This window comes from Protopterus annectens, chromosome 1.part0, assembly GCF_019279795.1.
Source record: "Protopterus annectens isolate FY-2018-M chromosome 1.part0, PAN1.0, whole genome shotgun sequence".
NCBI lineage: Eukaryota > Metazoa > Chordata > Ceratodontiformes > Protopteridae > Protopterus > Protopterus annectens.
Window position 1 is genome coordinate 1377033374 of NC_056725.1, and position 24182 is coordinate 1377057555.

A 24182-nucleotide genomic window follows, 5' to 3' on the forward strand; every position below is an offset into this window, starting at 1 on the left:
ATGATTCTATGGGAGACTGCTCTCAGTTTACAGCTAAATCTTCAGGCAAGGTTTCTGCCGGGAGCACAGAACTCCTTAGCAGATGTGTTGAGCAGACGAATTATGGATCCCCACGAGTGGAAATTGGATCCTCATGTATTTCAGAAATTGACAGTGTCATGGGGAACTCCAGACATAGATCTGTTCGCTTCTCCACTAAACTACCAGCTGCCAAAGTTTTGCACAAAAAGGTTTCAACCCACAGCCTGGAAAGTGGATGCTCTTTCTTTCAATTGGAGCAATCTTCATGTGTATGCCTTTCCACCTCTGCCTCTCCTCCCAAAGGTACTCCTAAAGGTCAGACAGGACAAGCCAAAGATGATTTTAATAGCTCCAGATTGGCCTCGACAGCACTGGTACCCATTACTGAGAAGTCTGGTACGGGAGCCTCCATGGCCTTTGCCTTCGATTCCACACCTGCTGTCTCAGGAGAACAGTAATTTACTCAATGTCAAACTTCACTCTCTTCACCTAACAGCCTGGCATATTCTGTTTTGAACCCTGGAGGGTCTCAACTTCCACAGCAAGTTTTGAATGTTATTTTGGAAGCCAGAAGGCCTAGTACAAGGAAAGTGTACGCAGATAAATGGAAGAGATTTTTATTTTGGAGTGCAGCAAAGGAATTTGATGTTTCTGAGCCTAATTTAATTGTGGCTCTTCAATATCTTACTGAGTTACTGGACAAAGGTTTGTCCTTCTCTTCTATTAAGGTTCATGCTGCAGCAATTTCTGCTCACTATGACTGTGACCCACCATTGTTTTCTCATCCTTTGTTCAAGCAATTTCTTAGAGGGGCAAAGAATATAAGACCCCCACGTAGAGCTCCTACTCCTGCTTGGGATCTCAATTTTGTGTTGGAGAAACTCACTCTACAACCTTTTGAGCCTGCAGCTACTGCCGAGTTGAAATATTTATCATGGAAGACTGCTTTTTTGTTGGCCATTACCTCTGCAAGAAGGGTTTCTGAATTACAGGCCCTTATGGCGGTTGAGCCTTTCTTAATTTTCCATAAGGATAGGGTTTCTTTGCGTACTAATCCTTCCTTTATGCCTAAAGTGGTTTCTAGTGTGGCTTTAAACCAGACTATTCATTTGCCTACCTTTTATACAAATCCCCAGAATAAAGGGGAAAAGATTTTGCACACTTTAGATGTACACAGGCAGTTGCGATATTATTTGAGCAGAACTAAAGGGTTCAGGCAGTCTCAGCAGTTATTTGTTTCTTTTGCTTTAAGTTCTCAGGGCAAGCCTGTGTCAAAACAAACTATTTCTAAGTGGATTGGGTTTTGCATTGCTTTCTGTTATTCCCATCATGGTAAGGAGATTCCAGCTGGGATTAGGCCTCATTCCACTAGGGCTACTGCCACTTCGACAGCTTTTTAAGGGGGGTGGCAACTAAAGATATTTTGGAGGCAGCTACTTGGAGTTCAGTGCATACTTTCTCTAAGCATTATCACCTTCCACTTTACTCTAAATCTAGGGCTGGTTTTGCCACTGCAGTTTTACAGGGCATTTTGGCAGCTCCTGCTGCTTTATAGTTTTGCCATCCTCCCTTACCTCTGCTTTGGGATTCTACCCAAGTGTAAGGACTGCAGCAATGTGAGATGAAGAACATAGTACAGTTTTGTACCTACCATAAATGTAGATGTTCGAAGATCCACATTGCTGCAGTCCAATTTACCCTCCCTCCTTCCCCTCTGTAGTTAGAGGTGGTTGTGTGGGTTGGGTTGTAAATATTGTGTATATTGTATATATTGTACATATTATTAGTGCAAGGGTGGTTGGTTGGTCGTTTGCTGTCTTTTGGTTTTGACCTTTCTTTTTAGGGTCTTCTGACATCTGGGGCAAGAAAAGACTGAGGATATGACGTCGGTCATGCGCATTTGTACCCTGACGTCCTGATGTCAGTCTAATGCGCCTTGACCGACGTCAGCCTTATACTTTGATATTCGGGCCGACCGAGGACAGCGGACTACCCAAGTGTAAGGACTGCAGCAATGTGGATCTTCGAACATCTACATTTATGGTAGGTACAAAACTGTACTTTTTTTGGCATGGAATTTAAGAGTCTGTTAAGACATGTGCCAACAAAGGTGGCTGTCACTACTGCCAGCCATTGAAAGAGTAGTGAAAAATCTCCCAGTGCTCCAGTCCTATTTCCTCTCCCAGGGAGAAGAGGAGACCCCCCCCCCCCCAGCAGATATGGCAGTACTTTTCAGCTAATGAACATGGCGAGAATGCATTCTCTATACTGCTCCAGTACTATTTGCACTTTCTCAGTGTTGTTCTTGTGGATTTCAATGAATATATAAGTACATTAGAAAAAGCAGCACTTACTGCCATGGAAACATTTTCTGTAATGGTCTCTGTCAAGGAGAAACTGCAGGCAAGAGCTGAAGGTGCTTTCTTTGGTGGAAAGCTTAGGACACTTATGAGATCATTAGACAGCACTTCTTTTAACAAACTTGAAATGAGACTTCATCATGTTCTTGGAGACAGCAGTAAAGTACTTAGAACAGTGGTTTAATTATACTGAAAACAACTACTTGTTTACACTGTCTAAATTATATTTAACTGAGCCCTTTGCTTTCAGTGACTTACTCAGCGTGACCACTGCCCTGAGTCTGCGGGATGTAGATGAAGACCATCTTCTCCAGGACTGTTTAGCAATTAAGCAGTTAAGCAACAGTTATATATCACAAGCTTGTCTTCAGGAGAAAAGTGGCTGAAGCTTTTCAGAGAAGGACCTGAGCTGACTACATTATATCCGGTAATTGCTTGGGTATTGTCTATACTAACATCAAATGTATTTGCAGAGAGAGAGAGTTTTTTCTTTAGTGAAAAGTAAATGGACAGATGTGCGAAGCCAATGTAGTGTGGATTTGTTAAAAGACGAGCTAATGATGACTATAAATTACCGGATGAAATGTAGTGACTTTTATTCAAATATCGTATCAAACCGGGCCTTTCTTCAGGCCATAAAATCAAATGCAATGTACACATCTAAAAAAGTGATTGTCTACTTATTACTGTGCAGTATGTAGTTTTGTATTTTAATTTTTTTGCTTTAGCTTTAATTTCAATAAATACTCTTACTTATACATGTTTAGCTTGTGTGCAGTATATAGATTCTTTAGTTTTCTTTCAGAATAGTCATGGTTAGTCTATGTAGGATTTTTTTTACATTTTTAAATAAACATAAGTCTGTTTAACGGGGAAAAAACACTACTCGTATTAAAGTTTACGTATGGTTACAACTCAGGTTGCCACCTTTTAAGCAGGCCAAAGTGGGACATGGGGGTGTGGCCAATGTGACACTGGTCACACCCTCTACCATGACATCACCACCAGAGTGGTGAAGGAGATGCTGTTATGGGTACGATGGATGGCTGCTGGAGTGGCTAGCTGGTTGGTGGGAGTAGCAGCTGGATGGATGAATGACTGGATGGATCGATGGCTAAATAAATGGATGCATGGCTGGATGGATGGCTAGCTGCATGAATGGTTGGGGGCTGGATGGATGGCTGGCTGGTGTGGCTAGCTGGTTGGTGGGAGTAGCTGCTGGATGAATGGCTTGATGGATGGATGGCTGGCTGCATGAATGGATGGAGGATGGCTGGCTGCATGCATGGATGGAGGATGGCTGGCTGGATGGAGGAGGAGGATGGCTGGTTGGCTGGCTGGAGGATGGCTGGCTGGATGAATGGATGGATGGAGGAGGCTGGCTGGATGGATAGTTTGTTATATAAAAAAAAAAAAAAACTGCCGTCTTTTTTAGCGACTGTAGAAGCGCTTAAAACAAAGCGCTCCTGCAGCCACGATCTTTGCAGAGCTTTTCCTGCCCCAATCCCCAGCATTTTTGTGAATTGCAGCCAATTGCTGCACGAATTAAAGCACCCAGACCTAACAGACAGCAGCTTTGCCTGCAGGTCTAGGTTGGTGACATAACTGAATTGCCATGAAAAAAATGGAAGTAATTATGACTTTTCCACGGCAATTCAGTGCGATCGCAAAAGCGGGACTTTTCAGGTCCCACTACTTGATACAGCGGACAACGGGATAAGGTGGCTTAACCTAACTCGTGAGTGTCCCACTGACAACGGAATGGGTGGCAACCTTAGTTACAACTGAGTAATGTGTGTTTTTGTAGTAATGCTTCACTTGCTCCATTTAAATGGTTTGTGAGGTTTCAGTATGCTGTAATAACTTCACACTGTTGTATCCATAACTGCATCTCCTTTAACACCTCTGGTGTTGTCATTGTAGGGGGTGTGGCCAGTGTTATACTGGCCACCTCCCCATGTCCTACTGGTTACGACCCCATGTCCCACAGGGTCTATATTATAACATCAAAGTTCTCTAACATCGAATGTTATAATATCGAACCGTAATGTTGAACGCTGAAAACAGCGAAGGTGCAGGACATCAAATTCTTTCCCAGGGAAAGAATTCGGTGGGCCGTTGCTGTGGCTTCGCTGTTTTCAGCGTTCGATATGTTGGAGCATTACGGGTCGGGTTCAGGTAAGTGTGCGATTGTGTGTAGGTTAGGGGGCGGGTTAGGTGAGTTAGGGTTATGGAGTGGGTCAGGTAAGTGTGCGGTTGTGTGGACGTTAGTGTTAGGGTGCAGGTTCAGGTAAGTGTGCGATTGTATGTAGGTTAGGGTTAGGGGGCGGGTTAGGTGAGTTAGGGTTAGGGCGTGGGTCAGGTAAGTGTGCGATTGTGTGTAGGTTAGGGGGCGGGTTAGGTGAGTTAGGGTTAGGGCGCGGGTGAGGTGAGTGTGCGATAGTGACGGACCTTAGGGTTGGGTTAAGGTAAGTGGATAAGCTAGTACTGCATGTAAAGTTTAGTTTAGGTGTAGGATTTTAAGTGTATGCGTGTGGATGGCTGGCTTTTTGTGTGTTTGTGTGTATGTTTCTCAGAATAGTGATTTCTCTCCCCCCCCGGGAAATAAATCGCTATTCTGTTTGATGTTTTCACACTTCGGTGTTTAGGGTTCGATATAATAACATTCGATGTTAGAGAACTTCAGTGTTATGATATAGACCCATCCCACATTGACCCTGTTAAAAGGTTGTAACCCTACTATGATGTAACTGGAACAGAAGACCTGAGCAAGCACTTCTTATTTTGGTGTTAGTTTTACCAACAGCCTCCACCCACCTCTCAGTCATATTGCAAAAGGTTGTAAGTAAATTCCTCAAAACCTGCAGAGTAGCAGTAAAAACAGGTCATTACATGTGCATTCGAGGGGGTACTGGAGCCATCATTGGGCTAGTGGGAAGAGCTGACATGGGGATTTGGCTGGTGGGTGGGTGGGGGTCATGGAGAAGATCAGCATTGTGCTAGTGGGAGAGCCTGAAATGAGGCCAGGATGTGGTCATGGTCCCAAAATGGGTTTGTCTCCCTGGGCACTAAACATCCTTGCTACATATCTGTGCTTTATATATGGCAACTCGTATATTTACAGCTTTGTTTTGTCAGTCATGATATAAGAAACATAACATTAAAAAAATAGCCATCACATCATTTTTGCGCTTACATTATGGAACTTGATTGTCTCTTCTGTACCAATGGATGTGTAGGGTGTAGTGATAAATGGTATTAGGTTATTCAAACCTATTACTTTGTGAACAGCACTGCAAGCTATCATTTGTCTTGACTTTTGCTTAATTCTTGGGGTATTGTGTATGTGTTAACTGTAGTGCCGTTCTGTTTACATTTCAGTATGTGACAACTGCAATAATTGAATACAGCTACATAAATAATGTATTTGTCTTTTGCCAAGAAAATGTCATAATGTTTACAGACAAAAGTGTGATTATAGTACTTTTCACTCTAGCTTGATTAGTGTTCTTGGAGGAAACAGTCTAGTGAACAAAATTCAGGCTTCAATCACCATGGCAGTATAGTCTTTTCCAGAGAGAGAGAGCTTGAGACCACTCCTCTGTACACCATTGCAAGCCAAGGAAGAGACTGATCATAATTTATAACAAGTAGATCTCCATCAGGAATACTAATGATATTTGTGTCACCTAGTGAAAATGTAGGAAAGCTTGACCTTTTTGACTGGCCTCCAAACCTAACATTCTAAGTCCAAGGGAGGTGGATTACTGTTGCACGTGTTACTCATGCAGCCATTCCCATTCTCTTTGAATGCATTTCATTACTGTTCAGGGTAAAAAATATTTAGCCATCAGTGTGCTAATGGGAGTTGATTGTATAACCCAGTCAGAAAATGCAAGGATAGAGACAGTTATGCCATCTACAGTAATGCAAATACCTACATGTCTAGCTGTTTTTCTGTTTGTCTGATTATCCGTCTACCTATCCATTCTTTGTTGACCAGGTAAGCCCCACTAGGCTAGTGGCCTCTTTAGGAGAGAATCACAGTGACTGTACTTTGTGATTGTTTCAGAACATAAACAAGTTAATTTCTAGTGGTTCTGTTGGTTAGATGTTTGGTTTCACACTAGCTATGCAAATAATATATTTCAATCCATGGTTTCAGACGCTTCACAATCAAGTCATTTTAGCTATTGGCAAACTAGTGCCTCTATCCTGAGCTTTTTTAATGAAAGCTGAGGTATCAGTCCCTATTCTTTCAAGGTTTACTTCAATGAGCACATTTCTCATTATGCTTTACTTTTAAAAATGTCTAGTAATATTCAGCTCAGTCCTAGCTTCAAGGTGACTAATAACCTTTGACTTAACAGGCTGCCATTACTAGAAAAGATATATTATATTACACAGTTAATAACACACATTCACAGGGTAATTTTGTTGTTGTAGAAATCTGTTTTTTGGAGCTGAAATAAATTCAAGAAAAGAGTGAACAACTAAGATAGTAAGTAATGTTATGTTGATCAGATCAGCAATGTGATCCATTCTTTGGTTGTGGTGAAATTCTGTGCAGATTTAATATTCACATGATTTTTAAAACGTATTCCTCCAGATGGCGATATACCACACAGTCAAGGGTGCATGATACTTCTGGTGCCAAAGTACACTAAGATGAATCTTGTTTCCATGTGTAACCTGAGACTTGGAGAATGGCACATAATTTCCTCTAACATACTAGGAGCAAGGACTGATGGACTTCAGACTTCTAAAACAGTACATTATTCAGCAGTAAAAGGTAATTTAATCAAAACCTAAGCTGGTGGCCATATAGAAGATAATCCTGAAAAGCATCCAGTTTTATTTGACTGTGCCTAGGATGCGTACTTGCAGAGTAGCAGGCCATTCTCGGTTTATGTTACTCTAAGTCAGACTTTTTCACTGTTTGAAATAAGATCACCACCTGTTGTCCCTGCTATGGACATTTAGTAGCATGCATGCCAGCTCTGTAACATAAGAGAATGATGACTGGAACACAATGTAAGGATTCAGCTAGCATAGTCTTACATTTGACAGAGACACAGGAATTCTAAACCTTCAGACACACTCAGAAGTTCGGACCACAACATGGAAATGCATACTAATGTGTGCATAGCTGTCCATATTTTACGTGTAGCAGTTTTTTTTTTTTGTTTTTTTTTTTGTTTGTTTTGTTTTTTTTTTTTGTAGGAGTCAAAATAACATTAATATTCAAATTGAGAACTGTTGCAGACTTGAAACTTCTTTATTTGGTAAGTGATTGACACTTAACAGATGTGAAGAACAACATAAGGTACCAAGTGTTTAACTGGCTTCTTTTGTGGTAAATGGAAAGTTGAAAAGGTTATGTCTGACCTGTTGACTTCAAAACCGCAGAAGAAACAGTGCAACCCTTGTACACAGAGCAGTTAAGAATGCATATGCATGTACAGCAAAGATTCCAAGCAGTTTGTCTAACTCGTAACACAGAGCTCACCGCAGGCTGTATAGACATTATAAGACACCCTTATTTAAACATTTAGATTCTTTTTTATATTAATTTCAGAGTAAAAGTTAAAATAATTCATGTTGATTTACGTTAACAGCATAGACGTATTTTCCTCCTAGTCTGCTGTTTCTGCATTAGCGAAATGTAGAAATTTCATGCTGAAAGACATGCACACACAACCGGTGTACATGGAAAAAAACTGCTTCAAGACAGTTTTATTTGGCAGAGTTTTAGTAGACTAAATGGTAAAAGAAGCCACTGTGTAAAGAGAAATTGAGTTAAATATGAAAATGGGAATAGTGAAGTAAATTGCTAGACTACATTTTTTTTAATTTGTTCACTGTATGATTTTGAATTGCAGATGAGCTGGATACTGGGGAAAAAAGGTCAAATATTAGAAGAAGACAGGGTTAAAATATATGAATGTGGAGTTCAAAAGGATATGTAGTCAAAAGGTACAACAGAAAAGTCTTGCAGGATGATGATCTTGCACCTCGTGCTTTATCTGTTTTATATTTGAAAATATATGACTGAAATATCACAGATAGTAACAAGGAATGCAAAGAGCCATATGTAGAAATGGCCCGCTGGTTAAAAAAAAAATCGGTGTGTGTGCATGCATGGACAGCTGCACACTGCTAGCCTTAATATTCAGCTGCTGATCTAATGTTGGCAAGACAATACAGGGGGATACAGGACTGTAACACCCCACAATGACCCTGAAGAGAAGCAACTGCAGGAGATGAAGTAGAGATTGCATTATAAGTAACAAGAGCAACTGACAGATGCAGTGACTGAAATATCATCAAGATTGCAACAGAAACAGCTGGCACAGGGAGCTGATCAACGTTAAAAGCACAGGCAAACCCAACCAGTACACAAATTGCAGACATAAGCCAATGCCTAAGGAAGCAATTGTGTAAATAGCAAGGCACCAGTGGATAAAAGCTGGTACCACATAATCCCAGTGATCAAGGCAGACAAGATCAACAAAACGTATGGCAGACCACATCTGTGGGTAATGTAAAATACATCATAATGCAAAGGCATAGCAGGAGGCGGCACTGAATACACACACAATGGCACAAAATACAACCATGCACATAATAACAACAGTGCAGGGAAAGACAGGCCTGCCAAAGGTCACAGGTTAAACAGGAGCAATATAAAGCAGGTAACAGTCAGCAGCAGAGCTCATTGTATAGGTGGATGCAGTAAAACACCAGCTGTTGCATGTTGTCAGGAATGTGGCAGGGAGAGGCTACGAAACGTAAAACTAGGAGACTTCTGTCGATCATCCCTATGTTATGATTCAAGACAAACAGCTGGGGTCGTTTGTTTATATGCTTTATTACTAAGAAACACAGGATGAACAGCAGCAACATAAAATATAAACAAACTGATTAACTGACAGACCATTACATACATGCATACTTACATCACAACAGCTGTCTACAAAATGGCAGTGTAGCTTGCACGTGTTCAGTATTTATACACATGTGCAAGCCCATAGAAAGCTTCTTAAAGGTATACATACTGATCTACAGCCTCCCTCTTTAGTGAATTGCCCACAATAAAATGACATTTGAAAAAGACATGCAATTATACTGACAGTAGGAAATGAACACAACGTTCACATCCAGGTTGCCGTGTATCTGGAACATGGTCTGGAAATGCGACCTGATCTAGTGATTATACCAATTAGGACTGAGTTTAGCAACAGGGACAGTCATTGATGAACAGTCTGTTTTCATGAGTTTCGGGAATTTTCTGAGGAACAGCAATATTTGCTGGAATGTTCTCTGGAACAGTGGGTAATTCACTCTGAGATCTAGAGCTGGCAAGATGCTGCAATACTTCAATACAGGCTTGGACACCAATATCAATTGTTTCCAATTCTGCCTAAATTCTACTGCTTGTGATTCCACAATGTACGAGCTCAGGTCTGGACATACACTTTTCACGACTCCAAGCCGATCAACATTTGGACATCTGCATCCTCACTATCTCCCCTTCTAGTAACAGATTGAGTGGTTTGCTGGACTTGTCATAATAGGACTTCTGGGACAAACGCCTTTTCATGAGTTGAGCTCTCACTGCTTTGGTGTTCTTAGCACAGGGAACCAATAAATTGCTGGTAATTGGTAGTGTGGTTCTGGTTTGTCTCGACAAAAGCCTTTGTGCAGGTGAACTAAGGTATTTATGAGGGACATTTCTGAGATTCAGAAAAAAACATTGCTATTGCCTTGTTTTGACTTTTCTAATAACTGTTGCACACTTTGAACTGCACATTGTCAAACCATTTGACTGCGGCTACTCAGGGCTACTCATAACATGAATGAAGTCCCACTCTTCAGCAAATCTCTTGAACTTCTGGCTTGTAAACTGTGTACCATTGTCCGAAATAACTTTGTGCAGACTTACCATGGAGTGTAAAATGATGCTTTAACATAGTAATGACAGTACTGGATGCTAGATTAGGAAATAAGTCAATCTCGAACCAATTTGAACAAGATCAGTCTACTAACACCAACTAATGTTAACCATTCCATTCGAAAATGTCTGTAGCTACTGTCGACCAAGGTAGTTCAGGAATCTGGTTTAGCTGAAGTGGTTCATCTGAAGTAGTTTACTTCATTTGGTCTTCAACCTGTGGGATACGGATCCATATCTGATCCGAGCTGGCAACCTTTGCTAGCATCAGCTCCGAGCTCCAGACTCCTCCCCTTACCCATGATACACTTCTACTGCCTTCCATCCCCAGATCTCATTTGCCGCGATTTGCTTCACATCGTGTCTTCTGAGCTACAGTTAGGATTGGGGTGTTAAACTTTCTGAGAGTAAAAAAAAAACTTGTTCTCTTTTCATCAGATTAGGTTAGTATAGGTATCCCTTCTCCTCCCCTCGCTTGGTGCGTCGAGTGTTAGTGGTTTTCAGGTAGTTTGAGTAGTTTGTTTTGTGGTGTAGGTAGAAGCTCCCCCACCCCCAGTGTTCTCTGGAGGGTGTGTGGTGAGTGGGTGTGTGTGTATTCTAATTTAGAAAGATTTTGCCAGTTTTTTTTTTTTTTTTTTTCTGAGGCTATCTTTCTGTTATGGCTGAAAAGCGTGTTTTCAAGCACTGCACAGAGTGTGGCCATAAGCTCTCTCCAGCAGATGGTCACACTCTGTGTGTTTTGTGCGTGGGTATGGCCCATCTGAGTGTGGAATGTAATATCTGTGCGGGCTTCAACCCTCGCTCCCTTAAGGATAGAAAGGCCAAGTTGGCCCTCAAAGGTCTTCTTCCTCCTTCCGACTCTCTTTCCTCATCTCCGGCTTCAGTCATAGCGGCTGCTGTGGCCGCCTTTCCCTCCTCTCTTCCACTGGCATCTCCTCCATCCCAGGCTGGGACTCAAACTCCTGTATCTAAGCCTGTGGTAGTTGAGCAGAAGAGAGGTAGAGAAAGGGAGAGAGTCTCGAAGAAGAGGGAAAAGAAGAGGTCCCTTGACCTCTCTTCACCCAGCAAAACTCCACAGACCCGTGACTCCCCTCTGCTCTGATCTCCAAGGTCCGCTCCAGAGCTGGAGGAGGCACGTCCAGCCTCTCGGTGCCCCGACCCGCCAGGTCGGACTCCATGGCCTCGTCATGGTCAACTCGCTCCTTGTCGGATATGGATCTGGATAAGATGATGCGCTTTATCCGTACACAGATCCAGATGGGGGTCTTGCCAGCCCCCCCTCCCTTTGGAGGGGGGAGCCCACTTCCTTTCTTTTAACCCATGTCTCCTTCTCCGATCGACCTTCAGCTGCAGAGTACTCTGATCCAAGGTTGGCTTTGGTCAGGTGGTCGGCACCAACGGTACCTGTTTCCTCGACACCGACAGCTGCTTGGAGCATTTCAGATCCGACCAGCTTGGATCCAAGCCGCTGTGAGCCAGAGCTTGGGTGTCTGTTCAGAGGGAGTGGAACCTTTTCCATTGACTCCGACTTTGTCCTGGCCAGGTCCCCCCCCCCCCCTCGTAGCTTCATACACCTCTGGCCCGGCTCTGATTCTCTCGTCTAACCCAGGGAGACTGGCCTCCTTATTAGTTTCCCAGGAGGTTCGCTCTCCTTCAGCATTCGATGTGGTTAAAAGGGTCCTCTGCTGGATTGAGACACCTGACCGGCTCCTCTGACTCCTCCCAGACCCCCTCGGCTCTGTCTACGGTCCCCATTGTCTTACCACAGGGACAGCCTGTGCTCGAAGAGCCCCAGACTGTTTCCCCTGAGGAACAAATGGCTTGCGAGATTCCCCCGGAGACCCCAACGGGGGATGTGCCTCGCAAACATGCCTGCAAGAGGAGGAACATGGACTCCCCTGAGTCCCTCACTGAGGACACTGATTTGGGTTCCCAAAGATCACCCCCCGAGGATGTCTTTGGAGACATCATGGAGATTGTGCGACAGCGGGAAGGTTGGTCTGCCACCAGACCCTCTTCTGATGAGTCTGTGTTCCTGGAGGCTTTCGGCACTGGCCCGAATACTTCCTGGGTGTGCCTCTCGCAGATCCTTTGGTGGATTTTGTCACCTCGCGGGCATGGAAGGAATCTGACACCATGGAGCCTATCTGCAAGCAACCCGATAAAATTTTAAACTCCCCCCCCATTGATAGGCCATCCTGGTATAAGGGCTCCCCTGTAGACGCCATGGTGGTAGCAGCAGCCACTAAGAAGAAACTTGCCCAGGAGAGTTCCTCGGTCCACCCTCCTGACCCGGAAGTCACGGATGATGGACCGCCTAGGGAAGTGAGTGTACACGTTGGCTACCATTTCGATCAGGGCTCTGAATTACTTGGCCCTTGCCACTAGACTCCAGCGCAACCTAGTAAAGGAGCTGGAGGAGTGTCCCCCCAAGTCCATGTCGCAGGAGGACAAAGCTTCGTTCTCCATGAGGATGGCCATTCTAAAATTGGTATCTAATACATCCATGCGATTCCTCTCCCATGCCATGGAAGGAGCAGCTGGGTCCGGTATGTCCATGAGGCGTAATGCCTGGCTCAGGTTATGTCAATTTTACAAACCCTTCAAGGCGTCGTTTGCCAATGCCCCTTATGACAGATGTTCTTCATACCACATTGCTGCAGTCCTAACACTTGGGTAGTCCGCTGTCCCAGTCGGCCCGAATACCAAAGTATATGGCTGACGTCGGTCAAGGCGCATTAGTCTGACGTCAGGACGTCAGGGTACAAATGCGCATGACCGACGTCATATCCTCAGTCTTTTTTGCCGCATGGTCCGATGCAGAAGCAGTTTTGCAAGTGCAGGTTGGCGTTCTGAGATTTTCCGAAGTCGGAGTTTCAGACCGAATCCAAATTGGCTAAGTACCCCGTTGGGGATTATTTTGGTTTTTTCTTGCCTCAGTATTTTACCGGATGTCAGAAAAAGTGAATAACTGTATTTCTTGTGGGAAACAGATACCTCATAGGGATTACCATACCTTGTGTATACCTTGCCTAGGGCCTGAGCACGACGTTGTTGGCTGTCGCTCTTGTGCTAGATTTAACAAACGCACTATAAAGAGAAGATTAGATTGTGCCAGGTTAGTTTTGGGAAGCGGTGTAATTATAAAATGCCGCCGGATGCTCCGGCCCGCTTCGTCAAAAAGCGCAAGGACAAAACAGCAAAGCCTAGGCTGGAAGAACCGTCCGTCCCGGACGGCGGTTCTTTAGAGGGCTCGGTGGAGCCAGGGGTTCAGCCAGAAATTTCTTTGGAATCCCAGGGAGAGACTTTATTACTGCAAGATGTGACCTCTCAGGAGGTAGGCCAGGCGGAAGGGGCTTCTCAGGTAGCTGTTCTTCCCTCCCTTCCTAAGGTGGTTAGGCCCTCCGCTGCTGTTTCCAAGGCTTCTCCCAGGGGCAGGCCAGGTTTTGTTTCAGGAGTTACCCCTAGTTCTTCAGGGTCTGTACCTAAGAAGCATATGCTTAAGATGGCAGAAGATTTGATTACAATGATTAGAGGTTTTATGCCCCCTCCTGATAAGAGGCCTAGGGTGGAACCTGAGCTTGGGAGTTTTGAGCAGTGTTCGGATGCTTCTGAGTCTTCGGCTGAAGACTTGCAGGAGTATTCTCCTTACTCTGATTCTGATGTAGATGATTCTACTCCTTCTGCTTCTCCTCCTGAGGATTTTTCATTTTCAGAGACTCTTCATTCCATGAGGGAGCATTTTAAATGGGAAGGTCAGGATTTCTCTGATTCCAGGAAAAGGCTTAGGGAATTTTTGTTTCTACCCCAGCATAGGCCTTTAGCTATACCTCCTGTTCTAGATGTGGTAGAGGATGTTTTGCAGAGGCTTCTCTGAACCCTGACTCTTTGCCTCCTGCTCCAGTTAAACCGGATAGATATTATAGGGTGCCTGAAGCTCATAAGTATCTTTTTAGAGTCCTAGGGCAGACCCAGAAACTGTTTCACAGGGGCCTAAAGGTGTTAAGGCTTCTGTTAAAAATCCTGTTCCTCCAGATAAAGAGGCTAGGGCTTTGGATAGATGGGGAAAGAAAGTGTATACTTCTTCCACTTTGGCCATGAGAGCTTTGAATTGCCAGTTTCACATGTTGAAATACCAAAATTATCTCCTTTCACAATTAAAGTCTAAGGTAGATGCTTTGGCGGAAGGTATTGAGTGTAAAGAGTTGCAGGATTTAGTTCATGTTTCTGAACAGGTGGGTAAGCATTCTTTGCAATGTGGTTTTGATGCTGTGCAGGCCTCTTCGAGGGTGGCTGCCACTGGTTCGTTCTTCGCAGGCACGCCTGGTTGAGGGATCAGAATTTAGCTGAGCATGTGAAAACAAGGATTTTAGATGCTCCTTTACAATCTGATGTGTTGTTTGGTTCACGGTGGAAGCAGTTCTAAAGAAAATGGAAGACAAGGCTAAGTCTATGCAGACTGTTATAGATTTTTGCAGGTTCAGCCTCCAAGTTTAGTAGAAATTGGCCTACCAAGGGGTGGACATATCCTGCTTATGATTCCCAGTCTAGGGGTAGGTCTAGACGTGGTAGAGGCAGAGCTCAAGGTTCTTTTAGGCCTAGAACAGGAGTTCACCTGCTCAGTCTTCTGGTGAGGGCAGGGGTCAGTCCTTTCGTAAACAGACACAATGACCTGCCTTTTCAGCTGCCAGAATCTTCTCGGCTGGCAGCACCTTTGGGAGGAAGGTTGGCACTTTTCAAAGAAAACTGGAGTTTAATTACCCAAGACAGATGGGTATTGGATATCATTCACCACGGTTACAGGTTTTATTTCCATACCTTGCCTCCTTTCAAAGGCATGCCAGACATTCCTCCTCAACAAAGGAAAGAGGCTCACAAGCAAATTTCTCTGTTGCTCCAAATAGGGGCCATTCAGCCGGTTCCTGTGCCAGAAAGGGGCCTAGGATTTTATTCTCGCCTGTTCCTAGTACCAAAAAAGGGGAACACGTGGAGACCAATTTTGGATCTGTCTATCCTCAACACTTATCTGGACATTCCCAAGTTCAAAATGTTGACGTTACAACAGCTTTTACCTCTGCTGGGCAAAGATCACTGGATGGTAACTTTGGATCTCAAGGAAGCTTACCTTCATGTTCCTATCAGACTAATTTGCAGGAAGTATCTGCGTTTTCGAGCTGGGAATTCTCATTATCAGTTCTCTGCATTGCCCTTTGGCTTATCTACTGCGCCCAGAGTATTCACAAAGGTTCTGGCTCCAGTGATAGCTTTCTTCAGGCTAAAAGGAATACAAATCTATCCTTATTTGGACGATTGCCTGATTCTGGCTCAAGGAAGGGACGTGCTTCTTCAACATTTGGAATATGTGATAGCAGTGCTAAGATGCCTAGGGTATTCTGTGAACGAAATAAAGTCCAGTCTAGTACCCTCTCAAGACATGTGCTTTCTGGGTGTGAGACTGAATACAGCAACCCAGATGGCCTTTTAACCCCGGACAAACAAAAGAATCTTTCTCTTTACTTCCATCAACTATCTCATCAGTCCGGGCTGACTGCAAGGACAGTCCTTCAAGCCTTAGGGTTCATGGCATCTTGTATTCTGGTACTTCCCAATGCCAAACTGCATATGAGGAAGCTACAATGGTATCTCAAAAATGTATGGACACAGCACTGCCAGGATTTGGACACTGTCATTCAAATAATACCTTGCATTCAAAAGGAATTTTTGTGGTGGGCTCAGGAATGTCACCTAAACAAGGGACTCTCTGTGACCCGGCCAGAGGCGAGTCAGATTCTAACGACAGATGCCTCAGACACAGCTTGGGGAGCTCATCTGAATGGAAAGTGGATACAAGACAAGTGGCCTGCCAGACTGCAGCATCTACATATCAACATGAAGGAGATGTTAGCAGTCCAGTTTGCATTACTGGCTTTCAAGGATTTACTTCTTCCAGGGCAGGTGTTGATTCTAACAGACAACACAGACAACACAACTGTCATGTGGTACATCAACAAACAAGGGGGAACACATTCTTATCCTCTATGCAGGCAAGCAATGATTTTGTGGGAGACTGCGTTAAGCTTGCAGCTTAATCTTTAAGCAAGGTTTCTGCCAGGAGCACAGAACTCCTTAGCAGATGTGTTAAGCAGGCAAATCATGGATCCCCACGAGTGGAAACTGGATCTTCATGTATTTCAGACATTGACAGTGTCATGGGGAACTCCAGACATAGATCTGTTCGCTTCTCCACTAAACCACCAGCTGCCAAAGTTTTGCACGAAAAGGTTTCATCACACAGCCTGGAAAGTGGATGCTCTTTCTTTCAGTTGGAAAAATCTTCATGTGTATGCCTTTCCACCTCTGCCTCTCCTCCCAAAGGTACTTCTAAAGGTCAGACAAGACAAGCCAAGGATGATTTTAATAGCTCGGATTGGCCTCGCAGCACTGGTACCCATTGCTGAGGAGTCTGGTAAGGAAGCCTCCATGGCCCTTACCTTTGATTCCACACCTATTGTCTCAGAAGGACGGGCATCTGCTCAATGTCAAGCTTCACTCTCTTCATCTAACAGCTTGGCATATTCTGTTTTGAACCATAGCAGGTCTCAGCTTCCTCAACAAGTTTTGAATGTGATTATGGAAGCCAGAAGACCTAGTACAAGGAAAGTGTACGCAGGAAAATGGAAGAGATTTTTATTTTGGTGTGCAGCAAAGGATTTGGATGTTTCTGAGCCGAATTTGAGTGTGGCTCTTCAATATCTTACTGAGTTATTGGACAAAGGTTTGTCTTTCTCTTCCATTAAGATTCATGCTGCAGCAATTTCAGCTCACTATGATTGTGACCCACCATTGTTTTCTCATCCTTTGTTCAAGCAATTTCTTAGAGGGGCAAATAATATAAGACCCCAATAGAGCTCCTACTCCTGCTTGGGACCTCAATTTTGTGTTGGAGAAACTCACTCTACAACCTTTTGAGCCTGCAGCTACTGCTGAATTGAAATATTTGTCATGGAAGACTGCTTTTTTGTTAGCCATTACATCTGCAAGAAGGGTGTCTGAATTGCAGGCCCTTATGGCGGTTGAGCCTTTCTTTATTTTTCATAAGGATAGGGTATCTTTACGTACTAATCCTTCCTTTATGCCTAAAGTGGTTTCTAGTGTGGCTTTAAACCAAACTATTCATTTGCCTACCTTTTATGCAGATCCCCAAAATAAGGGGGAAAAGATTTTGCACACTTTAGATGTACACAGGCAGTTGCGTTATTATTTAAGCAGGACTAAGGATTTTAGGCAGTCTCAGCAGTTGTTTGTTTCTTTTGCTTTGAGTTCTCAGGGCAAGCCTGTGTCAAAACAAACTATTTCTAAGTGGATTGGGTTTTGCATTGCATTTTGTTATTCCCATCATGGCAAGGAGATTCCAGCTGGGATTAGGCCTCATTCCACTAGGGCTACTGCCACTTCTACAGCATTTCTAAGGGGTGGCAACTAAGGATATTTTGGAGGCAGCTACTTGGAGTTCAGTGCATACTTTCTCTAAGCATTACCACCTTCCTCTCTACTCTAAATCTAGGGCTGGTTTTGCCACGGCTATTTTGCAGGGCATGTTGTCAGCTCCTGCTTCCTTATGATTTGCCAGCCTCCCTTACCTCTGCTTTGGGATTCTACCCAAGTGTTAGGACTGCAGCAATGTGGTATGAAGAACATAGTACAGTTTTGTACCTACCATAAATGTAGATGTTCGAAGATCCACATTGCTGCAGTCCAATTTGCCCTCCCTCCTTCCCCTCTGTGTTTAGGGGTGGTTGTGTGGGTGAGGTTATACTCTTGTAAATTTGTATATATTGTATATATATTTGGTGCAGGAGTGTGTGGTGTTTTTTGGTTTTAGCCTTATCTTTTTAGGGTCTTCTGACATCTGGGGCAAGAAAAGACTGAGGATATGACGTCGGTCATGCGCATTTGTGTCCTGACGTCAGACTAATGCGCCTTGACCGACGTCAGCCATATACTTTGGTATTCGGGCCGACTGGGACAGCGGACTACCCAAGTGTTAGGACTGCAGCAATGTGGATCTTCGAACATCTACATTTATGGTAGGTACAAAACTGTACTTTCTACACTCTTTGGTAAGACCATTAAGGAGACATTAGTCCAGAGTGAGAAGGACGGGAAGACACTGTCTGCCGTCGGGATCTGCTTCTCTAACCCTCAAAGGTCCTTTCTCGGAACCAGAGAGGGCAGAAGAAGATGTGGATGTCCTTCAAGGATGCAACTGCAGTCCTGACATATGGGTTGTCCTGCCTCAGGTAGCCCTTCGGTCGGCCGGATTCCAAAGTCTGGGTCAGGCGTCGGCTGAAATCGCCCTTTCCCCGACGTCAGAGCGCCTGGGGTATAAAAGCGTCAGCCGACGCCATCTTCTTCAGTCTTTCTTGCCGCGCGGCGCCCGAAGCAGAAGCAGTTCGCAAGTGCCGGTCGACCAGCTCCTGTGTTTTCAGCTACTGAAGTCTTCAAAAAAGCTAAGTACCCCGTTGGGGACCTTTTCTTGCCTCAGCTGATGTCAGATAAAACTGTAAAAGTTAATTGTTTAACTTGTGGGAAAGAAATACCTCATAAGGATTTCTACTCTTACTGCTTACCCTGCCTAGGCCCAAAACACGTGTCTGCCTGTACAGCTTGTGCTTCTTTCAATAAATGCACTCTTAGGCATCGGACAGAGTTTGCACAGGATTATTTTGGGGAAGATTTCTGTTATATCATGCCGTCGGAGCTTCCGACAGCACATTTACCTAAAAAACGGAAGGATAAGGACCGACACCCGCAGTCTCGGCCGACACCACGCTTAGGCCTACCGTGAGTGTCTCTGTCTCTTCTGAGCCGGTTTCACAACCGCTACAGACCGACACCGCCCCACCGGTTACTTCGGTACCGGAGGCCAGCTCGGTGCCGGTTTCTGTTCTCCCCTCTGAGACCGTAGCCCAGGATATTTCTAATACCATTTCTGTGGATAAGACTACTCCAGAATGCGGGGCTGCCAGGCCTCCAGTGTCTATGTCCATTAAGGCCTACACACGTGCTAAGGCTGCCAAACAGGCTAAGTCTCTCCCTCCAAGATCTGTTTCTCTGGGATCCACTTCTGGTTCTCAAATTTTAAGTTTAGCTGAGGACCTTATTTCTTTAATTAGGGGTTCTCAGCCACATCCAGATGGAGGCTCTCAGCCGCCTTCTGTCAAGAGGCCTAGGGTTGAGCAGGTAGATCCCCAGTCCTCCGATGAGGCCTCAGGTGATTCTGCACATTCAGACTACCAGGAGGAGGCCTTCCCGGCCTACGAGGATTCTGATGCGGAGGAATCCATTCCCTCTGCTTCTCCTCCTGAGGAGTTTTCCTTTGGGGAAACGCTTCATTCCATGAGGGAACACTTCAAATGGAAAGGCCAAGAATACTCAGATTCTGGGAAAAGGTTAAGGGAATTTTTAAAGCTACCTCAGCATAGACCCTTAGCAGTTCCTCCAGTTTTAAATGTTTTAGATGATGTGTACTTAGAATCTAGTGTTTCCCCTGACTCCCTCCCCCCTGCTCCTGTCAAGCCAGACAGGTACTACAGGGTCCCAGACACACATCAATTTCTGTACAAGGGCCATGCTGCTGACCCTGAAACTATTTCTCAGGGGCCTAAAGGGGTTTCCTCCACTACTGCTAAGAATCCACTTCCTTCGGAAAGAGATTCTAGGGCTTTAGAAAGTTGGGGCAAGAAAGTATATACATCTTCCACCCTTTCTATGCGAGCATTAAATTGTCAATTTCATATGATTCAGTATCAGGAATACATGTTGGATGACTTGCAAAAGAAATTGGCTTCCCCTGAACCATTAGATAGAAAGGGGTTACAGGAATTGGTTTATAATACTCAGCAGGTTAGCAACCATTTCCTTCAGTGTGGATATGATGCATTGGAAGCTTCATGTAGAGCAGCAATGACAGGTGCGGTCATGCACAGACATGCTTGGTTAAAGGAACAAATATTGCCAGACCATGTGAAAATTAAGCTTTTGGACGCACCACTAGAGAAACATAAGCTATTTGGTGCTACTGCACAAGAGGTTTTAAAGAAAATAGAGGAAAAGGCAAAATCAGTGCAAACAGTCAAAGATTTCCTCCAGGTACAGCCTCCAAGATTGGCCTTCTAAGCATTGGTCCTTTTCAGACACAGACAAATTTCAAACAGGCAAAAACAGACATGGTAGAGGGAAAACTCGAGGCTCCTACAGAGGACGTCAATGGCAGCCTCCGAACCAGAGAGGTGGGGCAGGACCTTCCACTGCTCCGCAGGGACAATCTCAATGACTTGACCTTGACTCTGCCATCCAGGGCTCAATTAGAAGCACCTTTGGGCAGAAAATTATCTTTATTCTCACAAAATTGGCACAATATTACAAAGGACAAATGGATACTGGACATAATAGACAAAGGATACAGATTCCATTTTCATACGCTACCAACAAGGGGTTCAGGCGCCTAGGCAGCGAGACATTTCCCTGCGATACATTTTGGCTGGGGACACATGGCTGAAGTGACATTCAGCTGCAGAGAAATATGGCTGTTTGTTTTCCCCCTGTGCATTTGGTTATTGAAGTTGTAGGTATGACAACACATTCTTCTCTTTGCCCACAGGGAATTTGCAAACAGCCATATTTCTCTGCAGCTGAATGTCATTTCAGCCATTTGTCTCCAGTCAAATGTACCACAGGGGAAATGTCTCGATGCCTAGGCGCCTGAACCCACCAACAAAACATGGCAGGCCAAAACTGCCACCAAATCAAAGGGCAGAGGCACTCAAACAAATAACAAACCTACTTCAAATAAGAGCAATAGAAAAGGTTCCTTCTGCAGAACAAGGCCAAGGATTTTATTCAAGACTGTTCCTTGTTCCAAGAAAAGAAAACCAATGGAGACCCATTCTGGACTTGTCCGCACTGAATACTTACCTTATTGTGCCAAAATTCAAAATGCTGACTTTACAGCAACTCCTTCCCATGCTGGGCAAGGGGTCTTGGCTGGTAACTCTGGACCTCAAGGAGGCATACCTGCTTGTCCCAATCAGACAAAGTTGCAGAAGATACCTCCAATTTCTTGCAGGCTCAGAGCATTATCAATTCTCAGCATTGCCCTTTGGCTTATCTACTGCGCCCGGAGTGTTCACGAAATGCCTGGCATCAGTAATTGCACATTGCAGACTTCAGGGGATACAAATATACCCTTACCTGGACGACTGCCTTATACAAGCAGACAGCCAACAAGCCTTGTTAAAAAACTTGGACTATGTCATTCACCTACTGCAGGCCTTGGGATACACAGTCAATATTCAGAAATCAAGTCTCGTACCATCCCAACAAATACCTTTCCTGGGTGCCACACTGGACACAAACACCCAGATGGCGTTTCTGACAAAAGAAAAACAAAAACAATTACCAGAATACTTCAGAAAATTAGCAACACACACCCAGATGACTGTAAGGAAAATCCTGCAGGCCCTGGGTTTCATGGCATCTTGCATTCTTCTGATTCCACACGCAAGGCTGCATATGAGGAAACTACAATGGTATCTAAAAGTCTATGGTCTCAACACAGCCACAGCCTGGAAGCATTGATCCCACTCATTCCATGCCTTCAAAAGGAATTTCTGTGGTGGGCCCAAGCACGCCAGATAAACAAAGGTCTGCCTTTCAGCAAGCCTCATACAAGTCAAACCATAACAACAGACGCCTCAGACCATGGATGGGGGGCGCACATGGAGGGCAGATGCATTCAAGGACAATGGACACAAAAAGAAAAGCACCTGCACATCAACCAAAAAGAAATGCTGGCAGTGATGCACGCAATCAAGGCCTTCGAAAAGTTCATGCATCAGGGCCATCTACTAATAAAGACAGGCAATACCACAGTTATGTGGTACATAAGCAAGGAGGTACCCATTCCTACCCTCTTTGCAGACTGGCAATGAATCTCTGGGATATTTCCCTATAATTGAAAATAGAGCTACAATCCCAGTTTGTACCAGGGAAGGACAATGTTCTGGCGGACAGCCTAAGCAGAAACATCATGGATCCACACGAATGGATGTTGCATCCAGACATTTTCTTACAAATAACTCGAGCATGGGGAAGGCCGGACATAGATCTTTTTGCCTCCCACCTCAGTCACCATCTGAAAAAGTTTTGCACAAGGACATACCATCCTCAAGCATGGAAGGTGGACGCTCTCTCCTTCAATTGGAACTCTCTAACACTATATGCCTTCCCACCTCTTCCTTTGATGACCAAGGTGTTACTAAAGATCAAGACAGAGCAGCCGAAAGTCATACTGATAGCTCCAGACTGGCCAAGACAACACTGGTACCCACTGCTACGGAGCTTGACACACACCAATCTGTGGCTCCTTCCTCAATGGCCACTTCTTCTGACACAGCACACTACACCCCAGCTTGGAAGATTCCATGACTATTCCTCAGGATACACTTTCCAAAAGGGTAAAAGATATCATCCTGGAGGCGCGCAGACTTTCCACTAGAAAAACATACTCAGCAAAATGGAAGAGATTTCTTATCTGGAACAGCAAAACGGGTCAAGACCCATCAGTGATGAGCATTCCACAGATCCTAGAATATTTGGCTGAAATGCTCCACAATGGCCTTTCATATTCTTCCATAAAAATACATGCTTCAGCAATATCTGCCAAATATAACACTGATCCGCCTGTATTTTCTCACCCATTGCTAAGACGGTTTCTGAGAGGTATAAAGAACATCAACCCTCCAAGGAAACCACCAGTGCCTGCATGGGACCTCAACTTCATGCTGGAAAAATTAGCTCTTCCTCCCTTTGAACCAGCAGCATCTTCAGAGTTGAAATTTCTGTCTTGGAAGACAGCTTTCCTCTTGGCAGTAACCTCAGCAAGAAGAGTCTCTGAGCTACAGGCCCTTATGGCAATACAACCATTTCTCATTTTTCATCAGGACAGAGTTTCTTTGAGAACCAATCCGTCATTCATGCCAAAGGTGGTATCCAGAGGGTGTCCCTGAATCAAGCTATTCACCTGCCTACCTTCTTTCCCAATCCTCAAAATAAAGGAGAGAGACTTCTGCACACCTTGGACATACACAGACAGTTGCGCTACTACTTGGACAGAACAAAGTCTTTCAGAAAATCTGACCAGCTTTTTGTAGCTTGCGCTGCTGGATTGCAGGGAAAAGCAATTTCCAAACAGACAATTTCTAAATGGATTGGAAATTGCATTCGATTCTGCTACTCTTTTCATGGAAAAACTGTGCCAGCTGACATCAGGCCACATTCCACCAGAGCTACAGCCACCTCCACAGCCTTTTTAAGAGGAGTGGCAACAAAGGACATTTTAGAAGCTGCTACATGGAGCTCCGTGCATACATTTTCCAAACATTACAACCTGCCTTTATATTCCAGATCCAGGGCAGGGTTTGCTTCTGCAGTCCTGCAGGGCATTTTAGCTACACCATCTTTGTCTTGGTGCCTACCACCCCCAGGTTGGCTATGGTATTCAACCCATATGTCAGGACTGCAGTTGCGTCCTTGAAGGACATAGTACAGTTTTGTATCTACCATAAATGTAGATGTCCGATAGGTATGCAACTGTAGTCAGGTTTTCCCTCCCACCTACCCCTCTGTGGTATTCTTTTGGGTTTCTACCCCTCATTTTAGCTACCTGGGGTAATCTTTTATGGTGTATTTGTTTTTATGTTGTTGTACTTGTCTGGAATTTTTTCTCTTTTCAAAATTTATCCTTCCTTAGAGGGCACCTGGCATCTGGGGCAAGAAACACTGAA